This window comes from Plecotus auritus, assembly GCF_963455305.1.
Source record: "Plecotus auritus genome assembly, chromosome: X".
Taxonomy (NCBI): domain Eukaryota; kingdom Metazoa; phylum Chordata; class Mammalia; order Chiroptera; family Vespertilionidae; genus Plecotus; species Plecotus auritus.
The window spans coordinates 84,494,036-84,507,944 of NC_137784.1; the positions used below are offsets into that span (position 1 = coordinate 84,494,036).

General features: G+C 40.5%; 1 pseudogene across 1 annotated transcript; it reads left to right on the forward strand.

Annotated features, from left to right (window-relative positions):
- Window positions 1–296: 296 nt before the first annotated feature.
- Window positions 297–5,633, forward strand: LOC308240187 (NACHT, LRR and PYD domains-containing protein 10-like; annotated as a pseudogene). The gene is made up of 2 exons: window positions 297–530; window positions 4,897–5,633. The product of its transcript is annotated as an NACHT, LRR and PYD domains-containing protein 10-like (transcript).
- The last annotated feature ends 8,276 nt before the right edge of the window (window positions 5,634–13,909 follow it).

A 13,909-nucleotide genomic window follows, 5' to 3' on the forward strand; every position in this document is an offset into this window, starting at 1 on the left:
CCATAAACAATATGATGAACCTTATAAGCCGTTCCTAAGTCACAGGTACCAGTGGATGGCCACCCAACCCCAAATGTGGGCCATTCTAATTCACACAATTTCTGCAAATCAAAACCATTAACCGACGTCCCGTAGTCCTCTCCACGCCGTTTGAAGTCCTGAAAATTCTTAAGAAAACATTGTAAGGGGGTAGATGTAGATGACTGGCCCTGACCCATTTTAACAAAGACAAGGACAACAAAGACAAGACAAACCAGACACGTGCACCCTAAGGTCACACGTAACAGGGACCCCAGATGCCGTCGCGCCCGGGTGTCCGGACTCGGAGGCTCCGCTGCGTCCAGCCCTCCTGCAGTCCACCAGGGGAACGTTCCGCAAACAGAAACCAGGTGCTTACCTCCCCACTGGAGGTCCAGATGGCTCTCACTTTCAGATTGCGAATTTTGGAGGAGACACTCCGCCTCCCTGGAACCCGGGACGGAGACTGGAGTGTCCTCACCTGGGGCGTCCACCGGCAACGTGGCCGGAGTGTATCTCGTTGGGGCCTCCAAATGTGGTGGGGCAACCCACAAGAGACGACCACCAGAGACTGAGATCAAAATTTATGAGCCTTTATTAAGCTGGCCAGCGACTACAGTTGCAGCACTTCACCGCGGTAAAGGCCGAACTGCAGTGCAGTCCACAGGTGTTACAGCAAATTTATACTCGGGAACCACAAGAGGGAGTTAGGATAGTTACAATGACAACCCAAAGGTTACAAAAGCCATTTCAGCTGTTTCCAAGAAACTCAGGGCACAGGTGCAATGCCTGGGCACGCTTGGCCGGAGCATGAACCACTGCCTCCCTTCAAACTCCACTGACCCATTGTTCAGTGACCTGCTCCCTCTCCCTCTGTATCCTGCCCCCAGGCAACGGAGGAGCTGTGCAATGTTTGCAGCCCAGAACAACCAGTATATTCTAATATCTGCCTCTTCAGACTCTGCTTTCTCCCATCCACCTAGTCATACCTTCTGCCAACTACATGTCTCAATCTTGCTTTTAAATGTGTGCAAGTACTAAAGGCTATAGGAATATGAGAGGTAGTGTATGCGTGCATGTGCTTGTGCATTTTTATCTATATACCTCTACATGTAAGTGTTTGGATTGAGTATGTGGGCACAATTAATTTGAATGTAGGTCATTGTATATATCTGTCAAATTAACATCAGCAATGCCTTATTCTTTCACATTAAGTCACTCTCAACCAAAGCTCCAACAGAAGCAATAGGCTTAATCAATGGAAAGTAGAATACCAGAAATACATTTTGCCCCCCAAAAATGTATGCACACTTTAATAGCTGATGGCTCAATTTTGCAAATGAAATGTATTTTAGTAAACACTGTCTTTATAATTATTCAAAGTGTGTGATACATTTTTGGGACACCCTATAGTCACTTCAAATAATATATGCCCCTTTAAGTTAATACCCAAAATTTTCCTTATTGATCACATAACTTTGAATGTTTGTATCCTAAATATATCTATGTGGGAAGTTCTTACATTTTACTGTATGTTGGACATTAGCTATAAAATACCTTTGTAAGTTAGAATAGATGTTAGGTGACTTACTTTCTTAGTTGTATCTGTGTTTGGGGAACAGTGTGGCTAAATTTTTTTATATTTCATGTGTTGGCATTAAGATGTATTTGTGCTACTCTTAACCCCCAAATTGTCTCCCACAGCTGCCTCAAGTTCTCTGGCTTAATTTTCATAGAAGAAGCTTATAGGTAGATGTCTTATCTGTTTTAATATTTTTTTCTGTCTTGGAAATAGTACCTTTCATGAACTGGCTGCTCATACCCACTCTTCTCCCATTTTGTCCTCCCATATTCATTAAGCAAAAATCATTGATCTTTTTGGTAAGATGAAGCCCAAACTGTCGTAACAGGTAGGACTATTTATTTATTTATTTATTTATTTATTTATTTATGTTAATCTTCACCCAAGGATATTTTTCCATTGATTTTTAGGGAGAGTGGAAGGGAGAGTGAAAGACAGAGAGAAACATCGATGGGAGAGAAACACATTGATTGGTTGCCTCCTGCAGGAACCCTGACCAGGTCCTGGGCCAGGGAGGAGCCTGCAACCAAGGTACATGCTCTTGACTAGAATCAAACTCAGGACCCTTTGGTTCGCAGGCCGATGCTGTATCCACTGAGCCAAACTGGCTAGGGTGAACTTTTATATCATATAACATAGTTATTTGAGTACTGGGAGGACTACTGATGATAGTCAAGCACCAGTTGTATGGAATTTTATGGACAGAATTCATCAGTCTGTTTCTGGAATAATCTAAATTAAGGTCAACACATTATACCATGTATAGCTAGTGGGCTAAATCAAGCCAGTTGCCTGTTTTTGTAAAGTAAGTTTTACTGGAGCCAGCCATGCTCAGTCATTTACATATTGTGTATGGATGCTTTTGCACTAAGATGGCAGTTGAGTAAATTGCATCAGAGACCAAAAAGCCTAAATAAACTATTTATGGAATTTCATAGAAAACGTTTGCCAACACATCTAGATCAGCATTCTCTAAACTGAGTTCTACTGAATTCTGTTCTCCAGGAGTTAGAAACTGTTCTTTTACAAATGGGTTCTGTAGTCATTTAAGAGCAGAAAATGCCAGATTAAATAAAATTAAACAGCCTTTTTCTTTTTTACTGTAGGTCATCTCAAAGCCTTTCATATGCTAATATGCACTGAGAAACTAATAAAAGGGGATAACTCATTTGACCACAGGACACATTTTTTCAGCTCTCCTATTAATATCTTGCAAAATTGTGTTCCAAGAAACACTTATTTGGGAAATGCTAGCTTAGACATTCACTTAACAGAAGTCTGAACTTGATCACTGACATCTTGGATTGTTTTTTTTTTTCTGGTTGTAGAAGGTGAAAAGCTATATAGTATAGTATTTAAGCACATAGATCTTGGCTTCAGACAAACCTGAATCTTAAGTCTCTGCCACTTACTAGCTGTTGAACCTTGGACAAGTTACCTAATACTGTAAGCAGGACTGGCACATAATTTATGGGGTATGGTACAAAATGAAAAAGCAGGGACCCCTGTTAAAAATTAAGAATTTCAAGATAACAACATCAGAGCATTAAATCAAGCATGGACCCTCTGAGCACGAGATCTGTGCACAGATTGCACACCCAAGAACTTATAACCCTGGCTATAAATTTCAACTTCCTTAACCATAAAATGTACTTTACAGAATTATTGTGAAGACTAAATCAGTAATAGAATAGGCAATAGTAAATGACTTTTTTTTTTATCCTCACCTAAGGATATGCTTATTGATTTTAGAAAGAGAGGGAGGGAGAGAGAGAAATACATCAATCAGTCACTTCCTCTATGAACCCGGACTGGAGATCGAACCTGCAACCTAGGTATGTGCCCTGACTGGGAATTGAACCTTCAAACTTTTGGTGCAGGGGATGACACTCCAACCAACTGAGGCACACAGCCAAGGCTAAATGACTTGTTTTTAACTTGAAAGCATTTATAGCCATATTCAATGAATATTTATTGATTGTCAACTATGTGCAAGGTACTATACTAGGTACTCAAGGGTACTATGGTGAAGAAGACAGATAAGGTCCCTGCTTTATGTAGATTGTTGTTTAGTGGAAAAGACAGATGATGAAAAAATAAACAAAGAAGACAATTATAAATTGTGATAAATGGAAAGAGAATAGTAGAGAGAATCTGCTTTAAATTGGGTGGTCATCACAGACAATTAGGTGGTGAAAGCCTGGGGCAGACAGGGGAGGGTTGGAGGGGGTTCATGGGGAAAAAAGGGGAACATATGTAATACTTTCAACAATAAAGATTTTTTTTAAAAAATTGGGTGGTCAGGCAAGTCCTCTTCTAGGAAGTGATGTTTATATTGAGATCTGAAGGATTAGAATGAACTTTCCATGAGAAAAGCAGGAGGAAGTGTTTCAGGCAACAAGAATAGCTGGTGGAAAGGCCCTGAAGTGGGAAAGAAGATGGCATTTGTGAAAAACTAAAAGTACGCCAGTGTGGTTTTAGTGTAGGTACTGAGAAGGAGAGTGATATAAAGTGAGGCTGGGGAGGGGATGTTGGCAGGGTCCAGATCATGGCATACCTTGTAGGATAAGTTAAAGATTTTTGATTTTATACCAAGTGCAATGTAAAGGTCTTGAAAGGTTTGGGGAAGGGCAGTGACATGATGTAATTGATATTTTTAGAAGATCACATTGGCTGCTGTGTGGAGAGGAGCCATAGATAGGCAAGAGTGTATAATCAAAAGGCTAGTTCACTCATGAAAGAGTTGATAGTGCATTATACTTGGGTAATATTTGAGGATGTAGTGACAGATAAATGGATTGGAGGCTTATTTTGGAAGTGTAAATGATAGGTCTTGCTAACTCACTGGATGTGGAGGATTCAAGGGGTGAAAAAAAGATGACTCCTAACATTTTTCTGAGCAACTGGGTGATACAATTTCACTGAGATGAGATTTCTGGGGAAGGTATTTTGTGGGGGGAAGCAACATACAAATCAAGAACTTGGTTTAGCCCTAGCTGGTTTGGCTCAGCAGATAGAAGGGTCCTGGGTTTGATTCCAGTCAAGGCCACATGCCCAGGTTGTGGGCTCGATCCCCAGTAGGAGCCATGCAGGAAGCAGCTGATCAATGATTCCCTCTCATCATTGATGTTTTTATCTCTCTACCTCTCCTTTCCTCTCTGAAATCAATTAAAAATACATTAAAAAAAAAACCACTTGGGTTTAGAGGTAAAGTTTGAGGAGCCTTTGAGACATTCCAGTGGAGATAGTGGTGATGATGGTATTAGTTATAGTTGTTTTTTTGTATTATTGTCTAGTATTATGGTGTCACCTCATTAGATTACCAGGAAGTATTTAGAAAACATTTGAAAAGAAATACCCCAAAATAGGAGTTGATAAATGTTATCACCATGACAAGCATAAAAAATCCTGACTGCTTGTGAAAAAAAAACACATGATAATATCAGAAAAGATACCATGCAGAATTCCTCAACAAGATAATTTCATTGAAATGGAACATGTATTTGATCCTGATGAAGAGTGTTCTAGCTCTTCCTAAACTGTGGTACTTCAGGGATGTTCTGGGTTTGGCAAAACAACTGTGGTGCACAAGTTCATGTTTGACTGGGCAGTTCATGTTTGAATGATTATTCCAGGCAGGTTTAAATATCTCATCTACATAAGCAGAGGAATAAGCCATATTGCTAACTTGATCACTAATAATTTTTAAGATGTGGATGGACTAATCCTGAATGTTATTCTTATGTATTCAGAGAAGCTTCTGTTCATTCTTGATGGGTTTCCTGAGCTTTAGTACCCTGTAGGTGATGAGGAAGAGGATCTTAGTGCTAACTCCCAGGAGAGGAAGTCAGTAGAGACCCTCTGGTGTAGTTTTGTGAGGAAAAAACTGTTCTCCAGGTCCTCGCTCCTGATAACTGCCCATCCTACCACCATGAAGAAGCTCCACTCATTACTAAAACAAGCTATCCAGGCAGAGATTTTATGGTTTACATATGCTGAAATGAGAACATTTAAAAATTTTTTTTATTGTTGATAGTATTCCAGATGTCTCCCGTTTACTCCCCCTTTACTCCCCTCCACCCAGACCCTAGCACACACTCCCAGGTCTTTACCACCCTATTGCCCATGTCCATGGGCTACACATATCTATATATATAAAAGCCTAAGCGACCGGTTGACCGGTCGCTATGATGTGCACTGACCACCAGGGGGCAGATGCTTAATGCAGGAGCTGCCCCCTGGTGGTCAGTTCGCTCCCACAGCCAACCTCCCATGGCCAGCCAACTTCCCGCAGCCCCTCTCACCAGCCAGCCAGCCCCAATGGCCCCAATCAGGGCGGCCGGCCAACCTCCCAAGGCCCTGATTGGAACCTCCTGCGGCCCCTCCCCCCGGCCGGCCAACCTCCCACGACCCCTGCCCCAGCCAACCTCCTGTAGCCCCAATCGGCCGGCCAGGCCAAGGGACCCTACCTGTGCACGAATTCATGCACTGGGCCTGTAGTAGGTATATACCGGGTTCCCCCAAAATAAGACATCCTCCGAAAATAAGACCTACTTACAGGTTTCCTTCTGAGTGAAATATAAGGCATCCCCCAAAAATAAGGGCCCCTAGGCTCTGTCTCAGAATGAAAATTAATTTACCATAAACTGGTCACTAGGGCCGCCCCGACTGGCGTCTAGCAACCAGTGACGTTACGCGGAGTCCTGACGTCACTGCTGTGTGGAGGCGGAGCGGAGGTCGGAGTGAGCGGTGAGCGCGGGGCGGGAGAGAGGAGGAGACTTTCGCAGATGCGTGTAGAAGGACAGGAAAATTAGAGCGGACGGGACGCGGCGAAGGTGGTGAGTGCTGGTCTGTCTCTGGTGACACTACCTGATGCTTGCGGCCACCTTCATGATGACTGAAGGTTCTCAGTCAGTGGCAGACCCTGCTCCAGCCCAGATCCAGGCCCCAGAAAGCCCAGTGACAGTCCCCAGGCAGGCCCCAGGGGGTAAATGTCTGATAAAGGGGTAAGGGGGATGTCTGGTGAAGGTGTTCAGTGGCACAGGGGTGGGGGAGGGGGAGCACTTAAAATGACACAGGAGGATCAGAGGGGGCAATCAAAATGACACAGGAGGATCAAAAGGGGTTACTAAAATGGTAATCCCCCTTCTGATTCTCCTCTGCCATTTTGATTCCCCCCTCTGATCCCCCCTGTGTCATTTTGAGTGATCCCCCTCCCCCCACCTTGATACCCCAATTCCTTTTTTTTACCCCTAGAAATGAACGCAAAAAGAAAAAGCTACTCTGTGGAGTACAAGAAAGGAATCGTGGAAGACTCTTGGGGCCAAAATCTTACTGCTTTCTGCAAAGAGAAGATGTTGAGTATCTGATTGGTCCAAAAATGGCGAGCAGAGTATGGTAGCCTCATTGAACAAGTGGACAAGGGAAATGCTAAAAAGCACAAGTGTGGATCAGGTCGGCAACCATTATTTTCCGAGCTGGAAGACCTGATCTGTGAATGGGTTGTTGACAGGAGAGCAAAGGCTTTGGTTGTGAATAGGGCTCAGATTCAAGAATTTGCCCTTGCAATGGCACCACAGTTTGACATAGCCCCAGAAGACTTCAAAGCATCACAACACTGGCTGGATAATTTCCTTCAGCGAAGTGAACTGTCTCTAAGAAGATCTACAACATTGTGTAGGTTGGAAGATACTCAAGTTATTAAGCGAGCACTTGCATTCAAGTCCTTTATGATGATGCTGACTTCTCTAAATACAATCTTTCCAACATGATTGCTATGGATGAAACTGCAGTGTTTATGGGCCAATCATCTCAAACAACAATTGAACAGCGGGGTGCCTCCTTAGCGTACATTCCCTCCACTGCTTACAAAAGTGCACGTGTTTCCTGTATTTTGGCAATTCGTCTGGATGGCACTAAAATCCCACCTTTAATCATTTCTAAGGGCAAGAAGGAAAAGATTGAACGTGTTTTGGGCGTTTTTATTCTTAAAACTGAAAAAGCCTGGGCCACACAAGCAGTTATAAGGAAGTGGGTGTATTTAATGCTGCCGCTTGTTATGCGAGGGAGCCAAAGAGGTCTGCTAGTCTGGGATGCAGCCAGCACTCACCGCGCTAAAGACATGAAGACATTTCTTCACGAAAGAAAAATAGATCAGATAATGATTCCCGCAGGAATGACGGCCTATCTCCAGACTCTTGATATTGCAATAAACAAGCCATTCAAAGACAATTTGCCCATGGAAATTAATGACTACATTGAAAATAGAATGGAGAGAAATCAGCGTGGAAACTTTGTGAAACCTAAACTGCAAGAAGTTGTGACTTGGGTGAAGAATTCATGGGAGAAAATCACTGACAGTTGCATTGCAAATGCACTGCGAGCAGGCTACCTTGACAAGAAGTACTCATTTAAAGACAGTGCTATTGCTAAACATGAGAGATTTGGTCCACTGATTCTGAAAGAAATGGAGTCACAAGAAATTCACCAGGAAATTCAGGAATTGGATTGTTATGATGATGTTCCAGAAGATGATGACATGATTGTCATTGAATAAATGAGTAAATTCTTGATACTGTAGGATTCACAGTTTGTCTGGTTTGTGTTGACAACTACCGTACTACCGTAGCATATACAGGTAATAAATTTCCTTTATTTTCATTTAACAATAAATGTGTACCGTATTCTTCTTCATGGAAAAATAAGACATCCCCTGAAAATAAGACCTAGCGTGTCTTTGGGGGCAAAAATTAATATAAGACACTGTCTTATTTTCAGGGAAACACGGTAAGTTCTTTGGTTTATCTCTCCTCATCCCCCCACCCCCACATCAAGGTATTTCAGTCTGTTCCATGCCTCCATGCTGCGGGTCTTATTTTGTTGGTCAAATAATTTTGTACATTAAATTCCCCAAATAAGTGAGATCATGTGATATTTGTCTTTCTCAGATTGTCTTATTTCACTGAGCATAATATTTTCCAGGTCCATCCATGCTGTCCCAAAGGCTAAGAGTTCCTGTTTAAAAAAATCTTTATTGTTGGAAGTATTACATAGACCCTCCTTTTCCCCCATTAACCTCTTCTAGCCCACTCCCGTCCCCCCACCCCCTGCCAAGGCCCTCACCACTCCATTGTCAGTGTCCATGGATTATAGATATATGCATAGAAGTTCATTGGTTGACCTCTTTCCACCCACCCTCCTCTGTCTTCCCTCTGAGGTTCAACAGTCTGTTCATGCTTCTATAACTCTGGGTCTATTTTTTATCATCAGTTTATTTGGTTCATTAGATTCCACATATGAGTGAGAATATGTGATACTTATCTTTGACTGGCTTATTTTGCTCAGTATAATACATTCCAGGTCCATCCATGCTGTTGCAAATGGTACGAGTTCTTTTTTTTCATTGCTACATAGTATTCCATTGTGTAAATGTACCATAGTTTTTTTATCCAGTCATCTGCTGATGGGCACTTAGGCTGTTTCCAGTTCTTAGCTATTGTAAATTGTGCTGCTATAAATATAGGGGTGCATATTTTCTTTCTGATGAGTGTTTCGGGCTTCTTAAGATATACTCCTAGAAGTGGAATGACTGGGTCAAATGGGAGTTCCATTTTTAATTTTTTGAGGAAACTCCATACTGTTCTCCACAGTGTCTGTACCAATCTCCAGTCCCACCAGCAATGAACTAGTGTTCCCTTTTCCTGCATCCTCACCAGCACTTGTTTGTTGATAGACAAAATGACTGGTGTGAGGTGATATCTCATGGTGGTTTTAATATGCATTTCTCTGATGATTAGTGACTTTGAGTATTTTTTCATATGTCTCTTGGTCATTTGTATGTCCTCTTTGGAGAAATGCCTATTCAGGTTTTCTGCCCACTTTTTAATTGGATTGTTTGTCTTCCTTTTGTTGAGTTGTATGAGTGCTTTATATATTTTGGATTTTAACCCCTTATTAGATGTATCATTGGCAAATATGTTCTCCAATACAGTGTGTTCCCTTTTCATTTTGATGGTGGTTTCTTTTGCTGTGCAGAAAGTTTTTATTTTGATGTAGTCCCATTTATTTACTTTATCCTTTATTTCCTTTGCCCTAGGAGATGTAGCAGCAAAAATTCTGCTATGTGAGATGTCTGAGATTTTACTGCCTATGCTTTCTTCTAAGATTTTTATGGTTTCATGTCTTGCATTTAAGTCTTTTATCCATTTTGTGTTTATTCTTGTGTATGGTGTAAATTGGTGGTCTAGTTTTTTCATTTTGCATGTGTCTGTTCAGTTTTCCCAACACCATTTGTTAAAGAGGCTGTCTTTACTCCACTATATGTTCTTGTCTCCTTTGTCAAATATTAATTGACCATAATGGTGTGGGTCAATTTCTGATGCATTGGTCTATATGCCTGTACTTGTGCCAATAGCAGGCTCTTTTGATTATAATGGCTTTGTAGTATAGTTTGATATCTGGTATTTTGATCCTTCCAATTTCATTCTTCTTTATCAAGATTGCTGCAGCTATTTAGGGTCTTTTCTGGTCCCATATAAATTTGTGTAATATTTGTTCTAGTTCTGTGAAGTATGCTGTTGGTATTTTAATAGGGATTGTATTGAATCTACAGATTGCTTTGGGTAGTATAGACATCTTAATGATGTTAATTCTTCCAATCCATGAACATGATGTATGTTTCCATTTTTTGTCTCTTCCCCTATTTCTTTTTTCAATGTTCTATAGTTTTCCAAGTACAGGTCTTTTACTTCCTTGGTTAAGTTTATCCCTAGGTATCTTAATTTTTTTTTGTTGTAATGGTAAATGGAATTGTTTTTTAGATTCTCTTTTGAAGATTTCATTATTAGTGTAAAAAATACCATTGACTTCTGGATGTTGACTTGGTACACTAATACCTTGCCAAATTCATTTAAGTTTAGTAGTTTCCTGGTGGAGTCTCTAGGGTTTTTATATACAATATCATGTCTTCTGTCAATAATGACAGTTTTACTTTCTCCTTTCCAATTTGGACGCCTTTTAACTCTTCTTGTCTGATTGCTGTGGCTAGGACTTCCAGTACTATCCTATATAATAAAAGTGAAGTATGCAAATTGTCCCCTCAACCCGGAGTTCGTCCAGGAGTTCCACCAGGGGGCAGGGCCGGCCGGGGGAAGGGAGGGAGGCCTGGCCAGTGGCAGGTGACTGGGGGGAAGGGAGGGAGGCCCTGGCAGCAGCATGAGGGCCCGGCCATTGGCAGAGGCTGCAACAGGCAGCTGGGGGACAGGAGAGAGGCCCTGGCCCCACAGTTGGCAGCTGCTAGGGACCCTACCAGTGCATGAATTTTGTGCACTGAACCTCTAGTGTTGAATAAGAGTGGTGAAACTGGACATTGTTGTCTTGTTCCTGTTCTTAAGGGAAATGCTTTTAGTTGTTCACCATTGACTATGATGTTGGCTGTAGGTTGTCATATATGGCCTTTATTATGTTGAGGTATGATCCCTCTATTCCCACTTTTCTGAGAGTTTTTATCAAAAAAGGGTGTTGGATTTTGTCAAATGCTTTTTCTGCATCTATTGATATGATCATGTGATTTTAAAAAATCTTTCCATTTATATATGTGATGTATCACATTTATTGATTTGTGAATATTGTACCAGCCTTGCATTCCTGGAATAAATTCTACTTGATGTTGGTATATAATCTTTTTAACATATTGCTGGATCCAATTTGCTAGTATTTTGTTGAGGATTTTAGCCCCTGTGTTCATCAGGGATATTGGCCTGTAATTTTATTTCTTTGTAGTGTCTATCTGGTTTTGGAATTAGGATAATGCTGGCTTCATAAAAAGAGCTTGGAAGTGTTCCTTCCTATTCAATTTTGTTTTGAATAGTTTGAGGAGGATAGGTATTAGTTCTTCTTTGAATGTTGGGTAAAATTCTCCTGTAAATCCATCTGCTCCAGGACTTTTGTGTGCTGGGAGTTTTTTAATTACTGCTTCAATTTCATCAGTTGTTATTGACCCACTCAGATTTTCTGATTCTTCCTGATTGAGTGTTTGAAGATTGTATGTTTCTAGGAATTTGTCCATTTTGCCCAGGTTGTCCAGTGTGTTGGCATATAGTTGTTCATAGTATCTACTTATGATTCTTTGTATTTCTGTGGTGTCTGTTGTGATATTGCCACTTTCATTTCTGATTTTATTTATTAGGGTCCTCTCTCTTCATTTCTTGATGAGTCTAGATAGGAGTTCATCAATCTTGTTTATTTTTTCAAAGAACCAGCTCGTGGATTGATTGATCTTTTGTACTGTTTTTTTATTCTCTGTCATTTATTTCTGCTCTGATCTTTATAATTTTCTTTCTACTTCCTCTGGGCTTTTCTTATTGTTCTCTTTCTAATTCATTTAGTTGTAGGGTTAGATAGTTTATTAGTGCTTTTTCTTATTTCTTGAGGCAGGCCTGTAATGCAGTGAACATCCCTCTCAGGACTGCTTTCGCCATGTCCCATAAGTTTTACATCGTTGTGTATTCATTTTCATTTGTTTCCAGGACATTTTTAATTTCTTGCTTGATCTTGTTGGTAACCCATTAATTGTTTAATAACAGGCTAGTTAGCCTACATATATTTGAGTGTTTTTGAGGTTTTTCTTATCGTAGTTGATTTCTGACTTCATGTGATTGTGATCCGAGAAGATGCTTGGTATTATATCAATCTTCTTGAATTTGTATAGGCTTGTTCTGTGTCCTAACATGTGCTCTATCATTGAGAATATTTCATGTGGGCTTGAGAAGAATTTGTATTCTGTTGCTTTGTGAAATGTTCTGTAAATATCAGATCCATCTAATTTAGTGTATCATTTAAGGCCTCTGTTTTCTTGTTGAGTTTTTGTCTTGAAGGTCTATTTAGTGGTGTCATTGGGGTGTTGACGTTCTCTACTATGACTGTATTGCTGTTAATCTCTCCCTTAAAGTCCATCAAGACTTTTTTATGAACTTGGGTGCTCCTATATTGGGTACATATATGTTTATAAGGGTTATATTTTCTTGTTGAGTCACTCCCTTTAGAATTATGTAGTGGCTTTTTTTGTCTCTTGTTATGGCCTTTGTTTTAAAGTCTATTTTATCTGATATCTGTATTGATACCCCAGCTTTTTTTTTCTTTCCATTTGCATGGAATATATTTTTCCATCCTTCACTCTCAGTCTGTGTAGATCTTTTGCTCGGAGGTGGGTCTCTTGTAGATCACATATATATTGGGTCATGTTTTCTTATCCATTCAGTCACCCTATATCTTTTGATTTGAGCATTTAATCCGTTTACATTAAGGTTATTATTGGTAGGTATTTATTTATTGCCATTTTTATTTTCTTTATGGCTGTGATCCTCTCCTTTTCTTCTTCTTAGAGCAGTCCCTTTAACATTTCTTGCATTGCTGGTTTGGTGTTAATGTACTCCTTTAACCTTTTTTTTCTGGAAAGCTTTTTATTTCACCATCAATTTTGTTTTATTTAATATATACATAAATATACCAGTGTCTATATATATTTGTTTATTTCAAAGAGGAAGGGAGAGGGAGATAGAGATAGAAACATCAATGATAAGAGAGAATCATCGATTAGTTGCCTCCTGTATGCCCCACAATGGGGATTGAGCCCGCAACTTGGGCATGTGCCACGACCAGGAATTGAATAGTGACCTCCTGGACTCACTAACAATTTGAAATGATAGCCTTGCTGGATACAGTAGTGTTGGATTTAGGCCCTTGCTTTTCATTATTCTGATTACTTCATGCCACTCCCTTCTGCCCTTATGTGTTTCTATTGAGAAGTCAATTGACATTCTAATTGGAACTCCTTTGTAGGTACTTTTCTGTCTCTCTCTTGCTGCCTTTAAGATTCTTTATTTTTAACATTTGCCATTTTGATTATGATGTGTCTAGGTATGGGTCTCTTTGGGTTCCTCTTAATTGGGACTTCCTATTCCTCCTGAACTTATGAGACATTGTCCTTTACCAGGTTGGGGAAGTTTTCTGTCATTATTCTTTAAACATGTTCTCTGTTCCTTGCTCACCTTCCCCGTCTGGTATTCCTATAATGCAGATGTTAAGTTTTGTGGTGTCCTAGAGCTTCCTTAAGCTATCTTCTTGCTTTTTAAAAAAATATTTTTATTGATTTCAGAGAGGAAGGGAGAGGGAGAGGGAGATAGAAACATCAATGATGAGAGAGAATCAGTGCTTGGCTACCTCCTGCACGCCCCCTACTGGGGATCAAGCCCACAACCCCAGGCATGTGCCCTTGTCTGGAAATGAACCTTGGACACTTTGGTCCTCAGG